Below are 13,231 nucleotides of genomic sequence, written 5' to 3'. Positions count from 1 at the left end.
CTTATTCACTTAATAGAAAAATGAAAATTATTACAGCTCTGTTTAACATCAAACTCACTAAATTGGTTTAATAACAAAAAACTGCATAGTCAATTTTGGAATTCCAACAAGAGGACAAGAATAATAATAACCTTGTGTGGAAGCTTTTAAAGGATCCAACATTCTCAAAAATGCATTTGGAATTTTGCAAGAAATTTCACTAAACTATGCTTTCCCTTTGTATCAGCAGTCTGATCACTGTTAGAGGTCAATGACAGAAAGATTCACACAGAAAGTAAAATAGTCATAGCACTGTGGAAATAAAGCAAATATTTAAAATACAGAATGGAATAGGTATTTATCAGTGAATAATTAGGCACATATGGAAATCTAAATATTGTAGTTAAAAAACAAAATCAGAAATAAAAGAGATTTTGGGAAGGCTTTTTCATGATTGAAAGAAGAAAAGAAAATTAAAGTATAGTAAACCATATTGAAAATTGACTCAGCATTAACACAAAGCATAGACAGGTTAATGGCACTATCAAATCTTGGATGTTGAAATCAATGGACAAAGCCTGCTTTCCTCTTCTTAACATGAGATTTGGGAGTGGATTAATCACTGGAATATTAGAACACTGATCATGTATGGTTGTTCTAATGTTTTCCTTTTTTTTAAATTTTTCAACTTTCTAAGCATGAAATTAAGTGGATGAAATGTTGTGAGAAATTACAGTGGCTGAAATAAAAATCAAAACCATAAAATAATGACAGTTATAAAGAAGCATAATGAATTTATTTGGTGACTTTTTTGCCCACTTGTGAAGGGTTCTCCTATACCTTGGATGATACAGTGATCTGGGATATTCTACAACACTTTCATTTCCTAAACAGACTCTTTTTTTAGTCTCTATCTTTTGAGGAGGATTATAAAATTCAGATCTTCCAGAAAACTCATGTATCAGTGAGAATTCAAACCATAAACTCAAGTAAGAGAAGTAAGGGAAACTGCAGGATAGGAAGCAAAAGATCCCATGCTTACTTTTCTAAGTTGGAATTAAATCATATTTAGCTGCTTTCTTTAATATATGCAAGAAAGTGGCATTCATGAACTTCTTTAATGCTTACAAAGATATATCATCTTATCAAATCTCACATCAGCAGTTAATGTTGGTGTTAAAGTCCTGTCCATTATATGGATTAGGGGACTGGGTAAGAATTTGAATAATTTTGGCCAAAGTTACACAATGGTTTTTAGTGTAGATTTGAATTCAGTGCTCTCATTAGTATTGCCAGTTCAATAGTTACTAAGACTATTTCTCACCTAAAACCATTCTTTACAAAAATCATACAACTGCCTTCTAAAAAGCTTCTATACTCTTTAAGTAGAAATAGTTCCTGCCTTATCTAGCCCTGTGGGAATACCACTTCTCTCATGCTGTTTATTATGTTTTAATGAGATGAAAGTAATTCTGGCTCAAAATCCAGTTAAATGAATAACTCTTAATGACGGATTGTTACTGAATAGGGAAATTTAGGTCTTTGAACCCTGAGTCCATCTTGCATATCTCACTCAGGAACTTCTTAACTATTTCATTATTGCACAATCTCTATCTTTCAGCCTGAATTTTTTTACCTGTAAAATGGTAATTAGGCTGTTTTACATTCCAGGTAGTAATTTTACAATGTATTTTAGTGTCATTATTGTATTCATATATTGGTGTAGAAGTATTTGATTTTTAAAAGATCTTTTCTCTCTGTTCAAGTCACAATTCTAGTTAGGAATAATTCTTAGTTCAAACATTAACTAAGTTGTTTAAATACCTTCCAAGATAAAGGAAAAACAGATTATGGGAAAATGTATATATTTCTAAATGTAAATTTATACTATTTGTTATTTACTAAAATACAGAGTGTTGATTGAGAAAGATAAAGGTCGCAAAAAAGAGATGGAGTGTTAATGAAAGTGAAAAGAGGAAATTGGAGAGGGCCCAAATTAGATAAAGATCCAATGAAGGGAACTAGACTAATACTATGTTGTGGTTTTAGGGGAAACAGAAAACAATTTGGATTAGTTTCTTATGAAAGGCAAGGTGGGCTACAATGATGCCAAATGTAGGTAACTTTCAGTGCCTTTGGTTAGATAATTAGTCACTATGTTCTGACTTGAAACTCATTAGTCTAGAGCATGGGATCTAAATTACTTTAGTAATCTATTTAATATTCCAATCTTGGAACACAAAGGATTCAAAGGCAAAACATTTATTTTTCAAATGTATTTTTATTGTTTTGTTTGTACAAGACAATGGGCTAAGTGACTTGCCCAAAATCACATAGTTAGATAATGATTTAATTGTCTGAGACTGTATTTCAACTCAGGTTCTCCTGACTCCAGGGCCTGTGCTCTATCCACTGTGTCATCTAGCTGCCCCTCAAGGGTATTTGTAAAAATGTTCCACCTATTGCCATTAAGGATAAAAAGAAGACATGAACATTCCCCAGTTCAAAAAATTGTATTTATTTTTTTTTATTTTATGAAAGTAAATCTAGCCTTTTCTAGCAAAGTAGAATAATATAAGAAGACTACACATGAACCTACAGATATATAATGTCCAACTTGATATTCCTTTTAAGTTTATAATAAATTTATCGTGTAATTTTTAATTAGATGGAAACCTACAAATAAATAATTACAAAAAAAGACACATGTGGAATAGATGGACTTAGATGGCTTTCTAGTAGCAGTCAGGCTACTTCTGTGCAAGGCAGCATTTGAAATATATATTTTTTAAGTCTGGTATTCTAGAATGCTGAAGTAAAGAGGAAAACCATATAAACCTAAGAGAATTATCTAATATTGAAAGTTTTCATGAAATATAAGAAAAAAGGAAAATTCTGAGAAGATGGCAGAGTAGGTCAGAAAATGTTGCTCTTCAAATTCTCACCATAAGAAAAGAAGCAAATTGTCTCAGAGGAAACATAGAGCAGTTGAAATAAGAGTCAAGATAAAGCAGAAGTTCTCCTAAAAGAACTTGAGAAGACCAAATGATGTAAACATATCTACAGGTCAGTTCTACAGAGTCACCAAATAACTAGCCTTAGTTGCTGCTGGCATTGCAAGAGAACTTGAAGTCTTAGAAATATTCATTCCTGGGACATCGTCATCATCATCATCATCATCATCATCGTCATCATCATCATCATCATCATATTTGTCCCTCATTTTCAAAGAAGACCACAACATCAGGGAGGTGACATCATGAAAAGCACATCAATTAGATTGAGTGAAAGGGGTTGTGCTAAGTCACCAGTCTCACTTTCTCCTCCAGAACCATCTGTGTTCAATGGCCAGATATGAATCAGGATGCTTGTATATGGCTCATACATGAAAAAGCTCATACAGAAAAGGATTTGTGATTGGATTCATACTCCCATCCTCCTGAATCCAAGGCCAGTGTTCTATCCACCACACCATGATGAGGATCTGACTGTTGAGGACCTTCTATTTTTGAGGGACACCAAACACTGCTGTGTTAACCAGACATTCTGGCCTGGGCTGCTGTTGCAGGATAGAGAAGCTATCATCCACCTGTAGAGTGCAATAATAGAGGGGCTAAGACTCCCAAAAGCTGTGGGCCTCTCAAGAAGAGCAAAGTTTCTGGGTGCAGAGAGGACAATTGTAGTTTTTAGTCGCTGGAGACATCTAAGAAAGCAGGATCATTTGTGGGATCATATGACTGATGAGCCTAGCCAAAGTTTAGGAGCGGTGAGGAGAGCACAAGGTTCATTCCCAGTACTGACTTCAGAAAATGATACTAAAGAGGACTTGAGACCTTTGCTATCATTTCTCAGACTTCAAGTTTAGATGATTATAATAATAGCTGATAAAACAATATAAAACATAAAAAAGAGTAAGCAAAGGAGAAAGAACCCAATCATAAATAACTAATATAAAGATAGAAGAGATCAGGATTTGGCTAACAAAATCAATCTGTTTTCAATAGGAAATAACAGATGGTCCCAAGTATTCTTAGAATGTTTGAATTTTTAGAAATAATAAAAGAAGTACTATAAAAAACAAATTAGAAAGATCTAGGAAAAATAGAGGAAAAAAATAGGAGCAATGCAAGAAAATCAAGAAAAGTTTGAGAAGCAAGTAAGCAAGCTTGAAAATGAGGATCAAAAACTTGTGGAAGACAATGATTCCTTGAAAACTAGAATCGGACAACGAGAAGTTGGAATGTTCTAAGAAACCGAGAAAGAAAACAGAAATCAATGGAATGAAAAAATAGAAGACAATGTGAAACATCTCATCAGAAAATACATTGCTCTGCAGAGCAAAGTGATGAAAATAATATAAGACTAGCTAACTATCTGAAAACTGTTATTTTTTAAAAATAATCTTGATATAAATTACAAGAAATTTCAAGGAGAAAATCCCCCAAAGTACTAGAATAAGAAGGGAAAACAGAAATACTACAAATCCATTGATCACCCCCTGAAATAACTCAGGCAGAAAACTGGCAGGAATAGTATAGCCAAGTTTCAAAGCTCTAAGGACAAGGAAAAATATTGGAAACAATAGAAAAAAATTAAATAGTGTGTAGTTACACTAAGGATTATACAAGACCTTGCTTCTCTTATTCTAAAAAAAGCATTGATTTTCTATTATTATATTCCACAGAGAAGAGTAACTTACCAAAGTTAAGTGTAATCCTGACTGAAAAAAAAGTATATTTCACAAACTGAAAGATTTCAGATATTTGTGACAAAACAATACAACTTAGGAGAAAATTTGGCTTATAACAGTCAATAAAAATATTTGGTAAACATTAATATATACCATTAAATACCATTTATAAAGAATTCAATAGGGGCAGCTAGGTGGCGCAGTGGATAGAGCACCGGCCCTGGAGTCAGGAGTGCCTGAGTTCAAATCTGACCTCAGACACTTAATAATTACCTAGCTGTGTGGCCTTGGGCAAGTCACTTAACTCTATTGCCTTGTAAAAAATAAAAAAAAGAGAATTCAATAAAGATAAATTGATTAATTCTTATATGTGAAAACATTATCCTTTCTTATCTGACTGTCATTATTATTTGGGTGGTTTGAAAGAAAGATTTGGGCTGACTTGAATATGATGATGTGCTTCTAAAAATATAATTATAAAGAGAGAGAGATAAAAAGGTGTAATCACTCGTAAAATTATGCATAAAAGGAAGAACATCACCCAAAAGAAGCCACTAGGCCAGGAAGAGTTGAAACTTTACTCTCATCAGGAATGGGTTAATGAAGATTAAAAATATATATATATATATATATATATATATATATATATATATATATATATGGACAGGTATAAAACCCTTCTAAATTCATAAAGAAATAAGAGGGCAAGGCTATAGGGAAAGGGGGGAAAATAAGGGAGAGATTTTTGGGGAGTGGATAAGTTAAAGAATAAGAGGAGTAGAGCAGGTAGAAGTAAAGCTGAAGAGAGGTGGAATAAAAGTAGAATTAGGATAGTGAGGAAAATAACATACAGAGTATACCTTAAAATGTGAATAAGATGAATTTACCCATAAAATGCAAATTTACAGATTAAAATTCTGAATTTAATAGCATTTTACTTTCAGGACATGTTACCAATATGAAGGACACCTAGAAGATGAAATAAAGAGCAGCAGTAGAATTCATTATGTAAAAATGTGGGAGTAGTAATCATGGTTTCAGAAAAAAAGCTAAAGCAAAAATATATTCAAGGAAAAGAAAAACATTGCTACAATATTATTCAATGATATTTTAGAGTATTTATCATAACTGGACATTATAAAATATATGCCAGAAGAATCACAAGAAATATATGAGCATAAGTATAAAACACATTATACAAATAGTCAGATTTAATTAAATGAAACAGTATTTATTGCTGAGGAGTATGTAAGAACAAAATGAAAAAGATCAATTTACCCACTAAACTATTTAAGTAATTTCATCCCAATAAATTATTGAAATCATCTTATATATAGATTTACAGATATATGTATATATTATCTATATATCTATAAAACAGTGCATGAGGATAAAACATTCTGTGATGGGGGGAAGAGTGAAATGAAATAAATAGGGCACAGCAGAGTACAGAAGATAACCTACAAGGAAGCCAAGAAAATCTGGGCAGCTTTGACAACAACGTTTAGAATTTATTATATTCTTGAAATGGAAATTTATTTTTTTATATTGAATCATCTCTTCTGGAGATAACATAATATTTTTTCTTTTCTTAATTTGTATTTAAGTTTAAAATAAATTTAAAACTTTACAAAAAAAGACAATGAAAAGATTAACTCCGTCAATCAAAAAATATCATTGACACCCCCCACCCCCCAAAAAAGTTTTGATTGCCAAACTATTTGACAAGGACTGCTTTTTTATCTTGTTTTGCATTTTACAATTTTTCCCCAATATCATTTCCCTCCCCTGACCCACTACAGAAGGCAGTCTTATAGGCTTTACATTATTTCCCTGCTATACATTGATCAAAATTGAATGTATTGGTAGAAATCATATCCTTAAGGAAAAAATGAAACATAAGAAATAACAAAATTACATGATAAGAGAAGAGATCTTTATTTTTATAAATTATTTATAAATTTATAAAAGATAATAGTCCTTGGTCTTTGTTTATAATCCAAAATTCTTTCTTTTTATATAGATAGTATTCTCCATCACAGATATGCCAACATTTCATCTGTTTGTTACACTGATGAAATAAGCAAGTCCATCAAGTTTGATCACCACCCCCATGTTCCTGTTAAGGTAGACAATGTTCTTCTGGTTGTGCTCATCTCTCTCAGCTTCAGTTCATCCAAATCCTTCCAAGCTACTCTGAATTCTCATCACTCTCGGTTTTTAATACAATAGTGTTCCATAATATTGCATATCCCACAATTTGTGCAACCATTCCTCAATTGATGGACATTCCCTTGATTTCCAATTTATTTTTACAACCACAAACACAGCTGCTGTGAATATTTTTTGCAAGTTTTTTTTAACCCTTTTTCATGATCTCTTCAGGGTATAGAACCAGTAGTGGTATTTCTGGATCAAAGGATATGTACACTTTTTATTGCTCTTTGGGTGTAATTCTAAATTGCTCTCCAGAAAGTTTGGATGAATTCACAGCTCTACCAACAATGTATTAGTGTCCCAGTTTCCCACATGCCTTCCAACATTGATCATTGTCCTTTCTGGTAGTATTGGCTAGTCAGAGAGATGTGAGGTGGTACGTCAGAAATGTTTCAATTTGTACTTCTTTAATCAATAATTATTTAGAGCAATTTTTCATATGACTATGGATCAATTTGATTTCCTCATCTGCAAATTGCCGCTGCATATCCTTTGATCATTTGTCAATTAGGGAATGACATGTATTATGATAAATTTGAATCAATTCTCTGTATCTTTTAGAAATGAGTCCTTTGTCAGAAATACTAATTGTAAAAGTCGTTTTCACATTTACTACACTTCTTTTGATCTTGGTTACAGTGATTTTGTTTGTGCAAAATCTTTTTAATTAAATGTAATCAAAATTCACAAGTTTGTTTTTTAATGGTGTTCTCCATCTTGTCCTTGGTCATTAACTGCTTCCCTTTCCATAGATCTGAGAGATAAACTATTCCTTGATCTTCTAGTTTTCTTATAATATTGTCTTTTATTTCTAGATCCTGTACTCATTTTGATTTTATCTTGGAAGAGGGTGTGATGTTGGTCCATTCCAATTTTCTGTCAGACAAAGATTCAATTTTCCCAACAGTTTTTAGCAAAGAGAGAGGTTTTTATCCCAGAAGCTGGACTCTTTGGGTTTATCAAACAGCAGATTCCTGTAACCATGTCTTGCTATATCTTTTATTCCTGGTCTTTATACATAAATACAGTTTATTGTGTGTTTGCATATCTATACACGTGCACCAAAGTAAATGAATATGTATAGGAACTATAGTTAGTATATTATATATACTTGCATGTTATATCATATCCTATGAATGCATAGCATAACTATACATGTCACATGAGTTTTCCAGTACACAACTGTGTATTATACAATACTCACATGTTGTTCATGTACATGAATTATTATATATGGACATATTTCACTATGTCATGTTTATCTCTATATGCATGCATGTGAGTACACACATATACATTCAAAAGTTTGTATTAAATTATTGTACAATTAAAATTGTATTAAATATAAAAAATAAAATCTATATTATGCATATAGATATATGATCTGTATTATGGCATATAAGTGTTCCTGTATATTATGTGTATTAGCAATATATGATCATGTACAGCATACACAAGCTATATGGTATATACATATATTTAAATCACTTCTATAGCATGTGTTTATGATAACATAGGTGATATAACATTTGTATATATATATAAAATAAACTCATAAATTCATGTGTATGCCTATATATGCATTTATAATATACATGCAGAGAGATATTTATAAATATGTGTATAGCAGTTTATATAACTGAATGAGTATTAATTCATCTCTCTCTCTCTCTCTTAATATAGACATAAAACAATTTGCTTTAAAAGAGCATTAATTAGCCTAATAATCAAAGTACCCTATTGGCACTAAGGATGCGCTATAAAGTTTTGTAAAGTTTCCAGTTTCATTTTACCTTGGCAAACTTATCTTTATTTCTAGATACACATACCTACATACATACATATATATGTGTGTATAGAGATGGCTCAGTAGATATATTGAAATAATTCTGAAAATGAACATCACACAGTGTTCTCTGTAATATCTCAAATGTCACTCAATAACATAGATAAAACACAAAGATAGCATTAATTGTCAGGATCTTCTAAGACCAAACAAAGTTAGGAGGAAAGTCTGACAAATGGTTGAGACAAATCACTTCATATTGTGATTTAGATTGGGAGGATATACAAAAGGGTAACATATAATGCAAAAAATTGGCAGATCCAAACAAAAGATGTATTGAAGCTAGAATCTGCTTTATTTTTCAATCATTTCAGTATTTCTGACTATGTGGGACCTTATTTGCAATGTTCAATGGGTTGCCATTTCTTTCTCCAGCTCATTTAATAGATGAGGAAAAAAAGAGGTTGTCTTACTAGGGTCACATAGCTGAGAATTGTCTGAGGCCAGATTTTAACTTATCATCCTGAATTTTCTTCCTGACTCAAGAGTCAGTGTACTATCCACTGTGACACTTAACTAATGGTAATTTAATGAAGGAAATATTTAAATCTTGTATGTGGATTTCATTTTTTTAAATTACTATGCAATATCTTTGAGTTTTCTGAACTGTGAGGATACCAAGTTATTTTAAGAAATGAGATAGAGAAATATTTAATAGTTTTGTTGTCTGAAAATTCATAGATAATATGGTAATATCATGACAATAAAACATAATGAAATCTTTGCACAAAATGTGCTATTCAATTTTGAACTAGAAAACTATACATTCTCAGTTCAACAGTGGAAAGTGTTGCTTTATTCTATATTCCATCTTTTGAGGAAATCTCTAATTAGGAAACATACCAAGGAAGGTGAATTTATGACTCTAATATATGATGTTTTGGGTGGTTAAAATAGAGAATCCTGAAAAGATAAATTATAGTTATCTTCATAAATGTGAAGGTCTTTCATAAAAGGGAGAGATATTTGACGCATTTGGCTTGAACCTAGAGAGCAGAACAAAAAAGGAAAGGATTAGAATTGCAGAGAAACAAATTTTAGATTGATATTAGGAAGGAAACTCATAAGAAAAAGAAATGACCAGAAGGAATATAAGCTCTTTGACTTGCTGTAGATTGTGAACTCAACTGCAACAACTAAATTGAAAATGTTTTAATAAAACATTGGTAAAAAAGTGACCTTTCATTGCCAGTAGAGGAATTCAATACCAGTACAAATTGGAACAAATAAACTCCAAAGATTCTTATAAATTTATTATTCTATTAATTTACATCATATCAATGGATGTTATACTCTTAAATTTATATGAAGTATGACAATCTTTTTCCTTGTTTTATATGTAAAATGAATTTTCCTCAATAAACTTATTCTTTTCTTCATTTGATAGACAAGAGACCCATAATGCAAATAGAGGAGGAAAATGGTTGTCTTATTTCAGAATATTTTAAAAAAATCTGGGGAAAAGAGCAATTAAATAATTAAAATATAGTCATCTACTTTAAAAGTAGAATAATTAAGTTAATATTGAACCATCTCCTGAGTTTATGGTAAAGGCCTATAAAATCATAAAAAGCATACGATGACTTAATCTATCCAACAAATTAATTTTTCCGTTTTTCTGTTTGTCTACTTTTTTGTTTTTCTGTTACTTTTTCTCTGCCCATATGTGTGGTTGCTGTCTCTCTCTGTTTCAGCCTATTTGTCTTTCTCTCTCCCTCTCCCTCTCCCTCTCCCTCTTCCTCTCCCCCTCTCACATGCACATCTACATTTAAATTGACTTTTTAGTCAAAAATATAATCATTAGTTTTCTCTTCTTCTACTCTTCCCATAAAAATATACTTCTACTTATTGCACTGAAAATTCACTCAAATGAGAGCTCCTTGAGAGTTTTTCTTTGAAAATACAAAAGACCTACGTAAAATTACCACTTTCTTAGGTTGAGAATGAGGTTGATCATTTTACATCTTAATAATGAGGAATATCAACAGACACTTTTGACTAATTGCCCCATAACGCCATTCACGTAGGAAGTAATTTTTTCAATGCAGCAATGACATCTTTATTTCTCAAGCTGTATATCAGTGGGTTGAACATAGGGATAACAGTTGTGTAGAAAAGAGCAAGCACTTTGCCTGATGCTGCTGATTGAATGGATTTGGGTTGCAAATACGAAATACTTGCAGACCCATAGAATAAACATACAACCATGAGGTGGGAAGAACACGTAGAGAAGGCTTTGGATTTCCCTGAGGTTGAAGGCAGTTTTAAGATGGTAGTTATGATTTTGACATAGGATGTGAGTATCAATAGAAAAGGAATTGTGATGAATAGTAGAGCAACAACATGGACAGAGACCTCTACATTATATGTGTCCCCACAGGCCAATTGGAATAATGGCGGAGCATCACAGTAAAACTGATTGATTTTGTTAGGACCACAGAAGTTCATAGAAAAAATTTGATATATCTGACCTATCAATACTGGTACCCCGAACATCCAGGAAACCACAACCAGTAGGACACGTACCTTTTGATTCATAATGAGAGGATAATAGAGAGGCTTGCATATGGCCACATAACGGTCATAAGCCATCACAGTCAGAAGCAAGCACTCTGCCTCTCCCAAAATATAGAAGAAGCAAGTTTGTAGAGCACAGGCTAGCAATGAAATGTTTTTCTTCTGGGTCCAGAGATCTGCCAACATTTTAGGGAGAATGACTGATGTGTAACAGATTTCCAAGAAGGAAAAGTTCCCCAGGAAAAAATACATGGGAGTATGGAGAGCTGGATCACTCTTGATTATGATAATGAGCATACTATTTCCTAATAGTATACTTAGGTAGATGACTAAGAAAATCCCAAAGAGAAACCCTTGGAGGTTGGGAAAGTCAAAAAATCCCAGAAGAATGAATTCGGTCACAACTGTCAGATTCTCCTGTGCCATTAGGTCTTCTACCTGTAGAAAAGATAAATTCAGAAGGAAGCAATCATTTTTCTTCTAAAGTACTAAGATTCCCTTATCCAAATAGCAAATGTTGGATTTGAAGACCTTCCAGATCCCTTGTTATCATCCCAAGATCTCATCTTCTATAGTATATTCTTTTAATTCTTTTCTCAATTCTAACATTTTATATTCTCAGGAAGAAACTCAAAAATCAACCAATAAATGACTGATCATCTTACACAAAATTCTGAAAAAGTCCTATAACTATCATTCTTAGAATAAGGTATCCTTATCAAAAGGAAGAATATTCTATGCCATATTTAGCATCTCCATTCAATTTTATTGTATTTTGTTGGCAATAGGAGCCATAGAATTAATGAAAGTTATGCCAAAACAAAGAGTAAAAGGACATACTATGAACTTTTCAACAAATACCAACTGTATTGTTTCATATATTTTTGTCAACCTATCTGTGCTTATGATCTTTTTCCAGGCCTGGAAATTTGTTCTCTGATTTCCTCTGCTTATTGTAATTCAGTTATTCTTTCAAGGGCTATTTTATTTTTATTCATTCTATTGTTTAGACTTCTTCTGACAACCTTAGACAAAATCAATTTCTTCCTTTCTTTAATTACCATATCATGTGCCAAAAAAGAGCTATGATTTTCATATTTGTGGATAAACTCTTTGTAATGGATCTGACAGTAATAATAATAATGACAGAGACAATAATAATAACTAATAATAATATTAATAATTTAGATTTTAGAGATCCTATTCATAGTTAGACTCTGACCTAGTAATCAGAGAGAACAATGCAGCAGGAGTAATTTGCTAATCATGAGAAGTTTGCATTCTTTTTTTATTCTTTTTTGGTTTTTTGTTTTATTTTGTTTTGCAAGGCACTGGGGCTAAGTGACTGAAATTTACATTTTTTCCCCGACCTATACGCCTGTAGCCTACTCTATACCCAAGTACTCCCAAGACTATACAATTCAGAAAATTTCTTCCCACAGGGACTCGAGGATAATTGTGTTGCCCTACTTGGAAGACCAAGAGCTCTTATGAATGTTGTAGTCCCAAACTGGAAGGTTGTCCTGAGAAAATTTTTCAGGCCTTAAGACTGATTTTTATGACTCACTTTTCCCCACCTTCCCAGTAATTATTATGTATGTAATACCTGTTTCCACTATAGCAGGATGGAGCTCCAAAGATGGAGGAATGCTAAAATTTGTAAACCATTTCCTTTCAATCAATGTACTTAATTAAACTACTAATTGATTAGTGGTGCTCTCTGACTTTCTCTTTCACATTCAGATTAGAGACTGGTTTATTAAACATTCTGTTAACATATATAGGATGTCTATATAAGATATCTATAGTTAATTTGTAAGTGTCTGGTTTTTAACCTCCATGATCTTTTTCATATATCTATTCAATCCTTGGTAACATGTTTAAGCATCTAAATGATAATGTGAATTTCTTATATAATATTGTCTCTCTTGAACTTAATCTGTACATAGCAAAATATTGAATAAATGTTTATTAGGTTGACC

The 13,231-nt window shown here is 32.1% G+C and overlaps 1 pseudogene; it reads right to left on the bottom strand.

The window, feature by feature from the left end:
• Positions 1–10,730: 10,730 nt before the first annotated feature.
• LOC141516871 (olfactory receptor 10AG1-like) lies at positions 10,731–11,687 on the bottom strand (annotated as a pseudogene).
• Between the last annotated feature and the right edge of the window lie 1,544 nt (positions 11,688–13,231).

This window comes from Macrotis lagotis, chromosome 3 (assembly GCF_037893015.1).
Source record: "Macrotis lagotis isolate mMagLag1 chromosome 3, bilby.v1.9.chrom.fasta, whole genome shotgun sequence".
In the NCBI taxonomy this organism is placed as follows: Eukaryota; Metazoa; Chordata; class Mammalia; order Peramelemorphia; family Peramelidae; genus Macrotis; species Macrotis lagotis.
This window is presented reverse-complemented; position numbering and strand designations above follow the sequence as displayed.